Source organism: Chrysemys picta, chromosome 14 (assembly GCF_011386835.1).
Source record: "Chrysemys picta bellii isolate R12L10 chromosome 14, ASM1138683v2, whole genome shotgun sequence".
In the NCBI taxonomy this organism is placed as follows: Eukaryota; Metazoa; Chordata; order Testudines; family Emydidae; genus Chrysemys; species Chrysemys picta.
Genome location: NC_088804.1, coordinates 27,862,884 through 27,875,425, shown reverse-complemented (window position 1 = coordinate 27,875,425; position 12,542 = coordinate 27,862,884). Strand labels below are relative to the sequence as shown.

At 41.8% G+C, this 12,542-nt stretch overlaps 1 protein-coding gene across 4 annotated transcripts in view; it reads left to right on the top strand.

Moving 5' to 3' along the window:
* The window catches only part of CDH5 (cadherin 5), a 75,276-nt gene that overhangs the window by 28,331 nt on the left and 34,403 nt on the right, over positions 1-12,542 (top strand). The window contains exon 1 of one of the 4 annotated variants that reach the window (XM_065567245.1): positions 11,742-11,816. The exons of the other annotated variants lie outside the window; for them this stretch is intronic. The gene's annotated coding sequence lies outside the window, so the exon portion shown is untranslated. Of the gene's footprint in view, positions 1-11,741; positions 11,817-12,542 lie in introns of those variants that run through there. 4 annotated transcript variants of the gene reach the window in all.

Here is a 12,542-nt window from a genome sequence, read left to right as displayed (position 1 = left end):
ACACCATGTTTTGTCCTTGGCTGTTTCTGCTGAAAGCAGTAGCTGCTATTTCATGCCTATTTCAGGCACTGCCTGAACTTAGTATGCCCTGGTATATATGGGACTTACTATAATTTATATGAAAAATAATTTGGAGAAAAAAGTCAACTTTCAGCAATCAGGCTGTTGAGTCACTTCAATTCACATCTGAGTTTCATAACTCTTGAAAACAGTAGCTGCACTAAGGAACAAAGGAACATACAGATCAAGGATATAATTTCCCTGAGGTATAGTTTTTTTCTGGCTTTCTATTTTTTCTACCTGTCTGTCTGTGATAGTGTAAAACTACAGTCATTCCGTCATCTGGCAATTAACCTTTCTAGCAAAGCAATATTGCCAGCCCAAACATTTGAGCAGTCTTTTTCTCAGCACAGATATATTTGTGTGGCCAAGTAAGCAAATGCTCTCAAAGGTTAGGACTATCAGGTAAAAGTATTACTAAATATTACATTTGGAGGTATGGAAACACTGAGCTTGCAGTGAAAAGCCTGCTATTTGAGAGGGAGGGAAAAGCATGGTCACCTGAGATGCACTTCAGACGCCATATAAAGTCAGCTCTTTCCCAGGCCAGTAGAGACCAAGAGTGTCATGCTGCACTAGCACCAGGGTCTCAAGTGGGAAGGACAGTTGCAAAGCTTCACTCCAGTTAGAGATGGGCCAAAAGAAGAATCTGATCCCATTTGAATTTCAGGTAGGAGTTGCTATCTAAACCCTCCTATACGGTTTTGGTTCCACACCAGATCCAAAACCTAAACCTTTAAACCCATAATTGCTAAAAATCAAAACAATCTATTCTTTGACCCATCACCCTCCAGTCTCTCCCCCACAAAATAACTCTTGGCCTTCCCTCAACACAGTGAGCCCAGACAAGCTCCTTGCATCCTCCCCACACCTCCCTCCTGAGATCAGCCCCTCCCACTGAACAAATCTCCATCCCCTTTGCACATGCAGAGTTTAGAATAGAAGCTCCTGATGTCACAGGAAGCTCACCAGACTATAAAGACATGGTGTCTGCACAGCAACCATTGGCTCTTTGTCTCTGCTCCAGTAAGGCTGGGGAAGAGCATTCCTGTTCCACATGGTATTTGGAGGAGGCGCCCGATTTCACCTTTCAGCTGCCATCGCTCTCTTCTGCCTTGCACCATGCTACCCACTTTCAGCACGTGCTTTGAAAATGTTCTAGGAGCACAAAGGACACCCTCTAATCTACGTGTGGGCCTGTGATTTCTGTTCAGATAGGTTGTTGGCCTGATCATGCTCTCAGTGAAGACAATGGGGAGTTTGCCATTAATTGCCAGGAGCGGGCCCTGTATGAATGGACAGCCTTCATACAAAGATTAATCTCCTCCGGGACAGAGATTCAGAATTAATCATGCCATTCTATTTGTGGAACACTCCCACTCCCCCTTAGAACTCAGCCTGCATTCAGAGGAGGACATCCCCTATGGTACATTAGCATCTTGGTCATGGTCATCTCCCAGATTTAAGATTTGTTTTAAAATCCACTCAAAGTAAATGAAATTTTATCTGAAAATGCCAATTTACTTAAATAACATTTTGGGGTTAGCCTGAAGTACTCCATTTTTATTACTAAGAAGATTTGAGATTCGCTTTATTTCTATCTGGTTTTAGGAAAAACAGTTTTTATATGACAGTACTGTCAAAATTAAAACTATGAGCAACTGATGTGTTCTCAGTTTTATATTATTGTGGTATCTAGGGGCCCAAACCTGCAATGAATAGATATACGTTCACTAGTTCTTCTGGTATTTTATCTTCCTTATGAAAGGTCAACAAATGCCACTGCCTATACGGGCAGCCAGCATAGGGTTAATATGCTTCTAAACATCACGAAATAAAGACTCGTCCAATATGGAAATGAGTAGAAGGGGAGTAAATCTTATGTAGTTTCCCTTTGGGAAGACGACTAAACCATTACAATGTTGCATGGAACAAAGTATTCTGTTTAACGAATACAGTAGCTCTGTACATTTGTGGCCAGAATTGCCACTAGAGTTTGCTAGTATCTTCAGATTAGGTCCATCTTCCAGTAACACTACTAAAGATGACTAAAATCTCTAGGAGGAGGAACTGAGTAAGTTTCCTGTCGTAACATGCTGTCTCATTTCCCTTGTGCTGACCTAACTCAGAGAGGTTGTGAGTTGTTCCACTTTCCCTATATGGTCTCAGTTTTGATTTTTCTAAATGAAGACAAATGCTTCAGTTACATACGAAATTTATAACTAAAAGACCGGGCTAGGGCATAAACACTAACCACATATTCTCATATTAATCAAAGGTAGTAACAATTACCTCCTAATCATAAGAAATACAGCTAGCAATCAGAGTCAGAGAGCAAACCCACCTTCTGAACAGAATCAAGCCACAAAGCTTGGATTTGGGTCTAGATCTGAATAAGAACATTACAAATGCTGGGGTTGTTTGAGGTCTCAAGCTGTGGAAGTGGCACAGCAGCAGTGGCTGGTGTTCCAGCTGTGGAAAAGGCGGGAGACCTCAGTCCTGTTTCCCAGAGTGGGCACAGGCCTCTTTGGGTACATCTACACCGCAAGCAGAATCTGCAGAAGAGAGTCTCAGAGACCAGGTCTACAGATTTAGGCTCATGGGTCTTGCCCTACAGCACTAAAAATAGCGGTGTACTTGCTTGGGCTGGAGCTTGGGCTCTGAAGCCCACCCCATTCCCTAGCAACCAATATACGGCCACTTGTACTGCAGTACAATGTAACATAGTATCGCCGTATCCAACCATTCAAAAATTAGTCAGGCAACAAAAAAGAATGAAACTGACTTGAAAGCGAAGTCACAAAACATTTTTTAGAAAATTACTTTTTGCCTCCTGGCTCTTGAGCCTTTAGGCTTCTCATTTGCAAGCTTTTCTCCACTACCATGAGGATGAAAAAACTTTTTGGGGGGTGAGGGGGGGGGAGAAGGCAAAAGAGATTCTCACAGAACAACATGACTCCAGGAGCTGGGGCTTTAAGAAAGAAAAAATGACAAGACTCACAATAAAAGCACAAGAGTTGCAAAACTGGTAACATTTCACTGATGTGAAATTCATAGCATTATTTCACAATGCACAGTGGTCACAATAGAAATGGTACTGGATAAGGTGGTAAATGTAAGTGGGGGACCAGGAAGGTCTGAAGGGTTAAATAGGCATGATCTGGGGAACTGCTTGACAATCTCCAGGAAGTAGAGAAGAGATGGAAATTTGAGTTGAATGTTTAAAAGGGAAAAGATTACAGAGTGGTTATGTACTCAACAAAATACACTGTGGATCCATATTCTCCAAACATTGTAGCCCCCTTCCTCAAAAGATATTTATGTATGTGCAATCAGAAGTCTTTAATATTTCCTTTTCAAATTATAACATAATAAATTTAGTTATTCATGAGTATTAACATATAAACAGGGGGTCTAATAGCTGCACGACAGACTCACCGTCCCAGAGCGTCCCTCGTCTTGAGACCCAACATTGCAATACTTCTGCCTCCTCTCAGCCTCAGGGCTCCTGTGGTCTGGTGTGGTGACTTGTCCTCCAGCCAAGTCACGCCATAGTTCCTTTACAGGGTATCAATGTCCCACGTCAGTATCCCACAACACTAGTTGTCAATATGACGTTTTGCCCCTCTAGGGCTCCTCTTCAAGCCCACTCTTCTTTCAGAGTAAGGGGCTCCCAGACTCCTTCCCAGCAAAACTCAAACCTGAAACGGAACCAGACACCACTTCAGCCACTCTGCCCATCCCGGGCCTCAGCTTGCAGTCCCTCTGGGTTTTCCCCAGCTCCCCACACCTCTTCTGGAGCACCACCCCACAGGACTGCCTGCCTGTGGCCTTTTCCCTTTATCAGTGCCCACCACAGGAACTCAGTCCACTCCAGAAGCTTTTCAGTGCCTCTCCCAACTTTGGCCCTTTGCCAGAGCTCCCTTGTTGGGAGAGGTTCCTGCCGCGTCCACAGGTTTGGCCGATTGCGGCTCCCACTGGCTGCGGTTTGCCATCCCAGGCCAATGGGGGCTGCGGGAAGCAGCGCGGGTCAAGGGATGTGCTGGCCGCGGCTTCCCACCACCCCCATTGGCCTGGGACGGCGAATCGCAGCCAGTGGGAGCCGCAATCGGCCGAACCTGCCGATGTGGCAGGTAAACAAACTGGCCCGGCCCACCAGGGTGCTTACCCTGGCGAGCTGCATGCCAGAGGTTGCCGACCCCTGCTCTAGTTTGTTTATGAGACAGTCATGCAAGACAGTATCAAAAGCCTTACTAAAGTCAAGATACATCACATCTACTGCTTCCTCCCTATCCACAAGGCTTGTTACCCTGTCAAAAAAGCTATTAAGTTGGTTTGACATGATTTGTTCTTGACAAATCCATCCTGACTGTTACTTTATCACCTTATTATCTTCTAGGTGTTTGAAAACTGATTGCTTAATTATTTGTTCCATAATCTTTCTGGGTACCGAAGTTAAGCTGACTGGTCTGTAATTCTCTAGGTTGTCCTTATTTCTCTTTTTATAGATTGGCACTATATTTTCCACCACTGCGCTGAGTTGCTACCTATACGAAGAAGGTCTAGCTAGGTCTGCTAAGGAATTGTACCTAATATTCCCTCAGGTGGGCTAACTGAGCCTTCAGGCTCCCATTAACCTTTTTGCTGCCAGTGTGGCATGTATGCATCCCATCACAAGCTGATGCAGTTTTAACTGCAATCTGAGAAAACAAAACTTCAGCGCTTTTGTGTAATAAATATCGGTTATTGTGATATTTTGTGTAATAAATATCAGTTATTGTGGATCATACACTGTATTTGCACTGGGGAGATATTATGTTTCAGTTCACTAAGCCTTTGTTGAATGAATGAGTTACAATTTTATCTGCTGTACGGTTTATTTTTAAATATATACGATAATTATTGTACACAGGTCTTGGGATGTTGAGATTTTTTTCCTTGCTCAAGAACATAGCTCGCGTTCCACACTAAACTGTGCTGGGAAGCCTCTGCACCACTCAAGACTGTCTCCATTCAGAAACAGGAGGAGCAATAAAAGCTTTGCAATACATTTCATTCTGTTGTACTCTATATAGGTTCTTATACATTATTAAAATTGTGCAGAGTGGACCTTATTCTGCTTTGGCTTATACAAGGTCTCAACATTCAGCAACAACTCTAGCTAATACTTAACCTCTGTACCCAGCAGAATTAACCAGGGGAAGGCACAAAACTTAGATGATTTCTAAAACACACACTAAATTCATTGCAGCAAGAACAGAAAATGGTTTGCAATATTTTGGCTGGGGTCCTTATTAATAGCAGCCTAGCCAAGCGAGGCATATAGATATAGATCTTTATTATTTATAACACAAGCTTTACTAAAATTCTTCTGCCACATTGTGGAAAAAGTCATCCCTCATGATTACAGTGGTCTCAGAGTTAAATTACATGGCTGTTGTATTGACAATGAGGCTTTTGGCAGGAAGGCTGTGTAAAGGAAAATGAAGATGGTCAATGTTTAGAGATTCTACTGGACAGAATCTCAATCCATCTCCCAGTCTTAATGAACTAGAACCTTTGTAAAGGTTTAGATATGTCAGCATACACCTTCCTAATTAATCAACAAGCCCCAGGGATTGCTGGATCAGTAAGATTATCCGGGCAAAACCTGCACCCAGCTGATAGAACAGTGACCCACTAGGCCCCACATAAATGCTCTCCCCAAAACTGAAAGATTTTTAAAGGATTCCCAAGTCACTGCATTTAGAGACGCAAGAGGCCTTGGTCGTAAGCAGCTGGAGATCTTGATAGAGGGGATATGCAGGAAGTCAGCTTGTAGTCCAATGCCATGATTAAGCGGGGCATATTTAGAAGCAAGGGCTAGTGTTGGGGAGAAGGAAAGGAAAAGGCTCTAATTGATTCAGAATTTCTACTAAGTACCAGCCTTCAGGAAATACATTTAAACCAAAGCGACTCTCTCCAAATGAGGTGAGGTCTTCTTCATGGGTCAGTGAACCTAAATTGCCAAATCATCATCCCTAACTACCTTTTCTGTTTTGAGCATATAGAGGATAACATATCCCTTGCAATTTTGCTCCCTCTCATTAGGTCACTATCATATTTTTCTACATCTGCCCTTGTCCAATAAGTTACTAGCATTTTGCCTAACAATATCTTTTCCTTACCTTATCACTTCTGACGAAGGATTAATCAGGAGAACATTGCTTACTTTCCGTTTTTAGTGTGCATTGAATACAGCTCTTTTGTTCCAGAGTGATCTAATAAGACGGGTGGAGGTGCAGAGTAATCTGACCGTGAAAACACAGCCTGGAGTTTGATGGCATTTGGCCACTGTCATCAAAACGCTTGTGGTCAAAATGTAAATCTTGTGTCGCTTGCTACTTTTTTCCTACAATATTTTCCAAGCCAAGAAATCACATTAGTCACAGGTCTCTTGCACTTGCTGATTTTAAAAATGGAATCCTCTGAATCAACAAAATACAAAGCGCTATGTGACAGTATGAATAATATAGAGCACTAAGTGAAAGTATTCTGTATCAGAAACAAAAGTTCTGCTGATCTGTTTAATTATATGTGCATTAGCAAAGTATTCTGTTACTTTCTCCAGAGTCTTTCTACTCTCAGATGTTTGCAGCCCATTCTTGGAAGCCGTGGATGCAGATTAGAGAGTAGAATTTGTTAGTGATCCCTTGGTCATGCCACTAACTCCATGCAAGTGGTCAAAATCCTCTGTTTGTGACATTACATTCAGTACTACAAAATGAAGGATGATGTCACTGGAACAAATTGCCTAGGGAGGCTGTGGAATCTCCGTCTCTGGAGATATTTAAGAGTAGGTTAGATAAATGTCTATCAGGGATGGTCTAGACAGTATTTGGTCCTGCCATGCGGGCAGGGGACTGGACTCGATGACCTCTCGAGGTCCCTTCCAGTCCTATAATCTATGAATCTATGAGTCACAAATATACAATAATGATCACTTTGGGCTGGTGTTATGCTAAGTAGTGAACTTCAAAACATTCAGCAGGTGAGTTCAGTCCCAGCACATGAAGCAGAGCCTAACCTTCTTAGGTCCCTCTTCTCCCTCCCTGCGACCCCCACCATCCCCTTCTCTGCTCTCCTTCCAAAACAGATAGATTTTTCTCTCTGCTTTACTCCCTTTTCCTAGCCAGTACTCCCCTTCAGGAGCCTTCAGTATCTTTCTTCAGTATACTCATGCAGCATCCTTTGTGCTAATAGATTTGCATGTGAAGTTAAGCTCTGTATCCACAGGGAAACCCTGCACTGTTTTGAATAATAACGCTTGCTCCACCCTTTAGAGTGTTCTAATCTGATTTGCAGATCACTTCTGGGATAAGGCATTATGATATATCATTCAAGAGCTTATAGGGAACAAGAACTCTTAGTCAGTGCCAAAACAAATGTACATAGAATACAGCAGGCACTATACCTGTTCAGCCCCAAATGGGTTTCCACCAGTTCCCAAGCGTCTCCCTAGTCTTTATGATGACAAAGAACATTATCCTGGAAACTGGGCAAGGACATTATTGATTCTGCACCTGGAATGATACATGATCTGCATACTGAGAGAGTGAAATGATGTGAGATTCCTCAAACTCACCTCATTATGCAGCGGTGCACTAATAGCCTTTTGTGTGCGTCCGTCTCTTGGGACAGATGGAAAGCCAGCAGTCTCATAAAATCTGGAGAATTGCTTGCTAGTCATGCTGAGGTTCCCATATAAAATGAAAATAGTCGTCCATTTTAATGACAACTACATTGCATAACTGATGTGGGGAGAAATGGGCGAGACTGGTTAATGCCAATACTGTTCATTTTTGTGATTTGAAATTCTTTCATTGCCTGCATGATACATGTGTCACTCTTACCATAGTAAACAATGCCTCACTTCTCTGTGACAGCATTAACCCCCTTTAAACCATTGAAATGATTCCCAAAAATGTTAGTTTACCTAGTCTCTAGGTCGTGTGCTTCTGCAAAGTCTAGAAAAAGAGCCTAGTTCAATGAATAAAACATACACCATTCCATTTCCTTCTATTACGCTCATGTTCAGGGGCATAGTGTGTGGGTGCTGGTGGACTGTGATATATAGCAGATCAGACTAGATGATCTAGTGGTGCCTTCTGGCCTAATCTCTATTACTCTATAGCAACCTTTTCAGGTAAGGAAGTACTGTTTAAAAAAAAAAACTGATTCTCTATAATAATTGTTTAATTAGGTGTTGTTTGTGCATGTAGATTTCTGAATAAATCTACACAGCTTTGCTTGAAACTTCCCTATGCAAGGCTATTTGATATGCCCTATATGACATCCTAATCCTATTTTGGTAACTGCCCATGTTCATAAGTATAGGCAAATAAAAGCAATTAAAAGAAAAAAAGGAGTTCTGCTTCTGGTAGACCCAGCATGCACAAAACAAATCCCCTGAGTAAACACAAATCTCCCCTGAAAAGTTCTGACAGGCACCCAAGGGACCATGTGTGTCTTCATCTCTTTCAAGCTTTCCAATAATAACTTTAAAATAAAGTAATTGGCAAGTGGTGATTGCATTTTATTCTAACACAGGCCACACTCAGAGCTGGTGCAGCTGCACTGAAATTAATGGAGTTAAGGCAGAGGTGAATTTGGCCCTCTATATCTAGAAAGGAGGAAATCGATGCAGTCTGCTAGTCTGAAGAATTCACTGAACTATCACATGCTTTGGTTTTTGCTTCCACAAAGAATTTCATGGCTGTGTCAGACTTGAACTATCATGTTCCTCCTAGGGTTCACAGTTTGTAAAAAGCTTGTCCCATAGCCATAGGCATACATGCAAGTGTGAGGTGGATAAATTAATCAAAACATAAGCCAACCAAACACATTTTTGTGAGCATGAAGCTAAGCCTAAGAGTGTATGCCAGCAAAAACATATTAACCGGTTTTCTAACAATAGGCCTTCTACATCACATCCAAAACACCACAGTTCTACAAATAGTACTCAACTCTAAACATGCCCTTCAGATATTAGAGGTTTTCAAAAAAGCTAAGACCACATGCACTATTCATTATAAATCTAGAGACAATGAAGAAGCAGTTGGCGTATAGCTGTCCCCATAGACGAAACACTAGTTGAACTCTCTCAACAACAAAGTAAATACTTAGCCCTGAGGAGTTTTTGCAGGCCAAATGAGAATTGAGATCAAGGTGGGTTGCACAGGGTATGAAGCAGTTCAGAATTAACTCCTATATACCATACAAAATCCCTGCTGTTCTTTAGCACCAGTTGTCTCCAATATGGCCCTTGGTCTCCTTTTAATAGTTTGCTCAGGAAAGTTGAAGGAATAAAATAACCTCGTCTCTCATGGAGTTTATCCCCGTATGATACTGCAAAACTACCCCTTACAGCAGGGGTTGGCAACGTTTGGCACGCGGCTCGCCAGGGTAAGCACCCGGGCGGGTCGCGACAGTTTATTTACCTGCTGACGTGGCAGGTTCGGCCGATCGCAGCCCCCGCTGGCCGCGGTTCGCCGTCCCGGGCCAATGGGGGCGGCGAGAAGCCACAGCCAGCACATCTCTCACCCATGCCGCTTCCTGACGCCCCCATTGGCCCGGGACGGCGAACCGCAGCCAGTGGGGGCCACGATCGGCCGAACCTGCCGCGTCAGTAGGTAAATAAACTGGCCCGGCCCGCTAGGGTGCTTACCCTGGTGAGCCGCGTGCCAAACATTGCCGACCCCTGGTTTATACCTACAGTAATGGGGCTACTTCTGAAGAACATTTTTTTCCTGTGTGAAAAGGATCACACAAAATATCAATCCAATTTCATTAAAAAAATTCCCAGGAGAGAGGAAGAAAAGAGACCTTTATGAGCCTCTTGTAAGAGCTTTCCCCCCCTCCCCCCCTCCTGGCTTATCTCCCTTATTCTGAAATTATTCATTTACATACAGACCTTGAGAACTCTTTCATTGGGCTTTGCTAAATTCATTCCACATTGGTGTGGATGGCTCATTCTACCTTGTTTTGTTTTGCCCCCTCAGTGTTTTCTCCAATTCTTTAGTCCAAGACTCAGCAAATCAGGTCCAGAATGCACACAGAGGACTCCCGTTCTGTACTGTTATTTGGATTTTTGCTGTAGTTCTGGCTGCTGCTACCAACCTATCTTTAGTATTTTTTATCTGTCCACTTGCTTGTTGCTTTTTTTGACATTTCATTAGAGCCAGCTGGAAAACCGACAAAAATTGAAACGTTGATGAAAAACCCAATAGTCAACACTTCCCCTCCCCTATTCCCCTATCAGCTCTATATTTTAGACAATAGTTGTAGGAAGACCAGATGTCCTACTTCTGTTTGTTTGATCTACTTTCCAGCAGGCCTATATATGTTTTGCGTGTCCTGGGATAAGAAAGCAAATAGCCTTCTTGTGGTCTGACTTTATGAACATAAAGCCTGTGACTATATCTGATAAGCAATAAATCTTCACCATGCACAGCACATGATTGCAAACGCTTACAGCTCCTTCTTAACCAAATTTCTTCAGATGTGAAAAAACACCAGTCCTGACTGAAGACTCAGTCCATGGAAAGCCTGAAGTTTTAAATGCAATTGTTTGAGTTCTAAGTAGAAAGACATTTCTAAATAATATTTGAATGTACAAAAACAGTGTTCTGTTCCATTAATTCAGAAATATAAGGATTTTTTTGAAGTTCGCAGTAATCATCTAAGGGATAAACAGGCCTGGAAAATTTCAGCCCATAATTTTTTTCTGAAAAATTACACAAGCACCAGTGTATTGCCTCCTCAACCATAATTATACATGGCCCTTGCTTGTTGGGACCCAGAATTGAGTGAATATGATGCAGAGGACACTGCAAAAGCAAAATTCCAGATTTTTAGAGGAATTATGGTTAGGATATTTAGGTACCGATGTATACCACTGTAGCACTATCTTTCTTATAAAGATCCAAGTAAAGACATGCTTGTTTAGGATCTCTGAGAATGTGTGATGCTACAATACACTTCTCCCCGATATAACGCTGTCCTCAGGAGCCAAAAAATCTTACTGCGTTATAGGTGAAACCGCGTTATATCGAACTTTCTTTGATCCGCCAGAGTGCACAGCCCCGCCCCACCCCCACCCCCGGAGCACTGCTTTATCGCGTTATATCCGAATTCATGTTATATCGGGTCGCGTTCTATCGGGTTAGAGGTGTAGTTTTTAGATAGTCACAAACATTCCACAATGCTTGGTTACCCAAAGAGATTACTTCTGTGATCTGTAAACCAGGAGGTGAAAATGACATTCCAAAATAAAATGATACAATGAAGGAAAGCACCATGTCACCGTTGAGATCAGCATGTTAATCTAATAAGCACAAAGTGACAGACCATTGTCATAAAAGAAAGGCCAAAACAGGTCACTTCCTACAAATGCTTTAACTTCTGTATATTGCTTAGAACATTTGTTAAGTGTTTTAATAATTTTTTTATATAAAAAAAACAATGTTTATCCCATTTGGAATATCAGAAAATAATGGTTTTGTAAAGTTATGAATGTCCCAAGACTCATGTCATATAAGATATCATGGATCCCTACCAAAAAAAAGTGTTATTAGAGTTTAAAAAACTACCCAGTTAGCATTTTGCACTTAACTAAATGTACTGCCTCAGCTATTGCTACATGTTAAGCCCAAGGAAATGAAGTAGCTCATTTTTACGGTTTTAGATATAGTTCTCTAACAGAAGCTACAGTAAAGGTAACAATGCTCTTTTATTATAGTACTGTGCTGCCTCTCTTTTTAATTAGATTTGTTAGTCTTTCACCAGGAAATGTTGTCTAATGATTAGATCAAGGGACTAGGAGACCAGAGCCTGTTATTCTATGGCTAGTTCTGATACTGATCCATTGTGAGAACGTTGCCAAGTCATTGAACCTGGAAGTGCTTTGATTCCCCAATCTGTAAGAGGTTCATAATGCATGATGTATCTACTGTACTGCTCAGGAACATGAGGGGGCTTTATTAGTTCATTGCTGCAAAGTGCTTTGTGGTCCCTGAATGAAAGGTGTTTTCAAAGTGCAAAGTATTACTAGGATTGTTTTCATTTACTACGGTTTTATCCCTTTAAGTGCTGCAGTTAAGGTCTCTTCATTACATAAATAGGATGTGCACTCACCTTAGAAAGAAAAAGATAATTTATTCACCTTATGTTGTTTAGTGGTTACCTTGCTGTATTATTTATTGCCAGTTATTCTATTCATGAGCCGTTACCCTTCGAAGTTCATAGATATAATATTAGATGACAAAGTGAGAACTTTTTAGTGCAGATTCTATATGGAAATACATACGATTACTGTACAGATAGATATCGGGTCAGAATCAGCTCTCAGTTTCATGGGTATAAATCCAATAATTTAACCGAGTTCAGTAGTTACTCTGGATTTACATTGGTGTAACAGAGCAAAATCGGGTCCAGTATTTTTG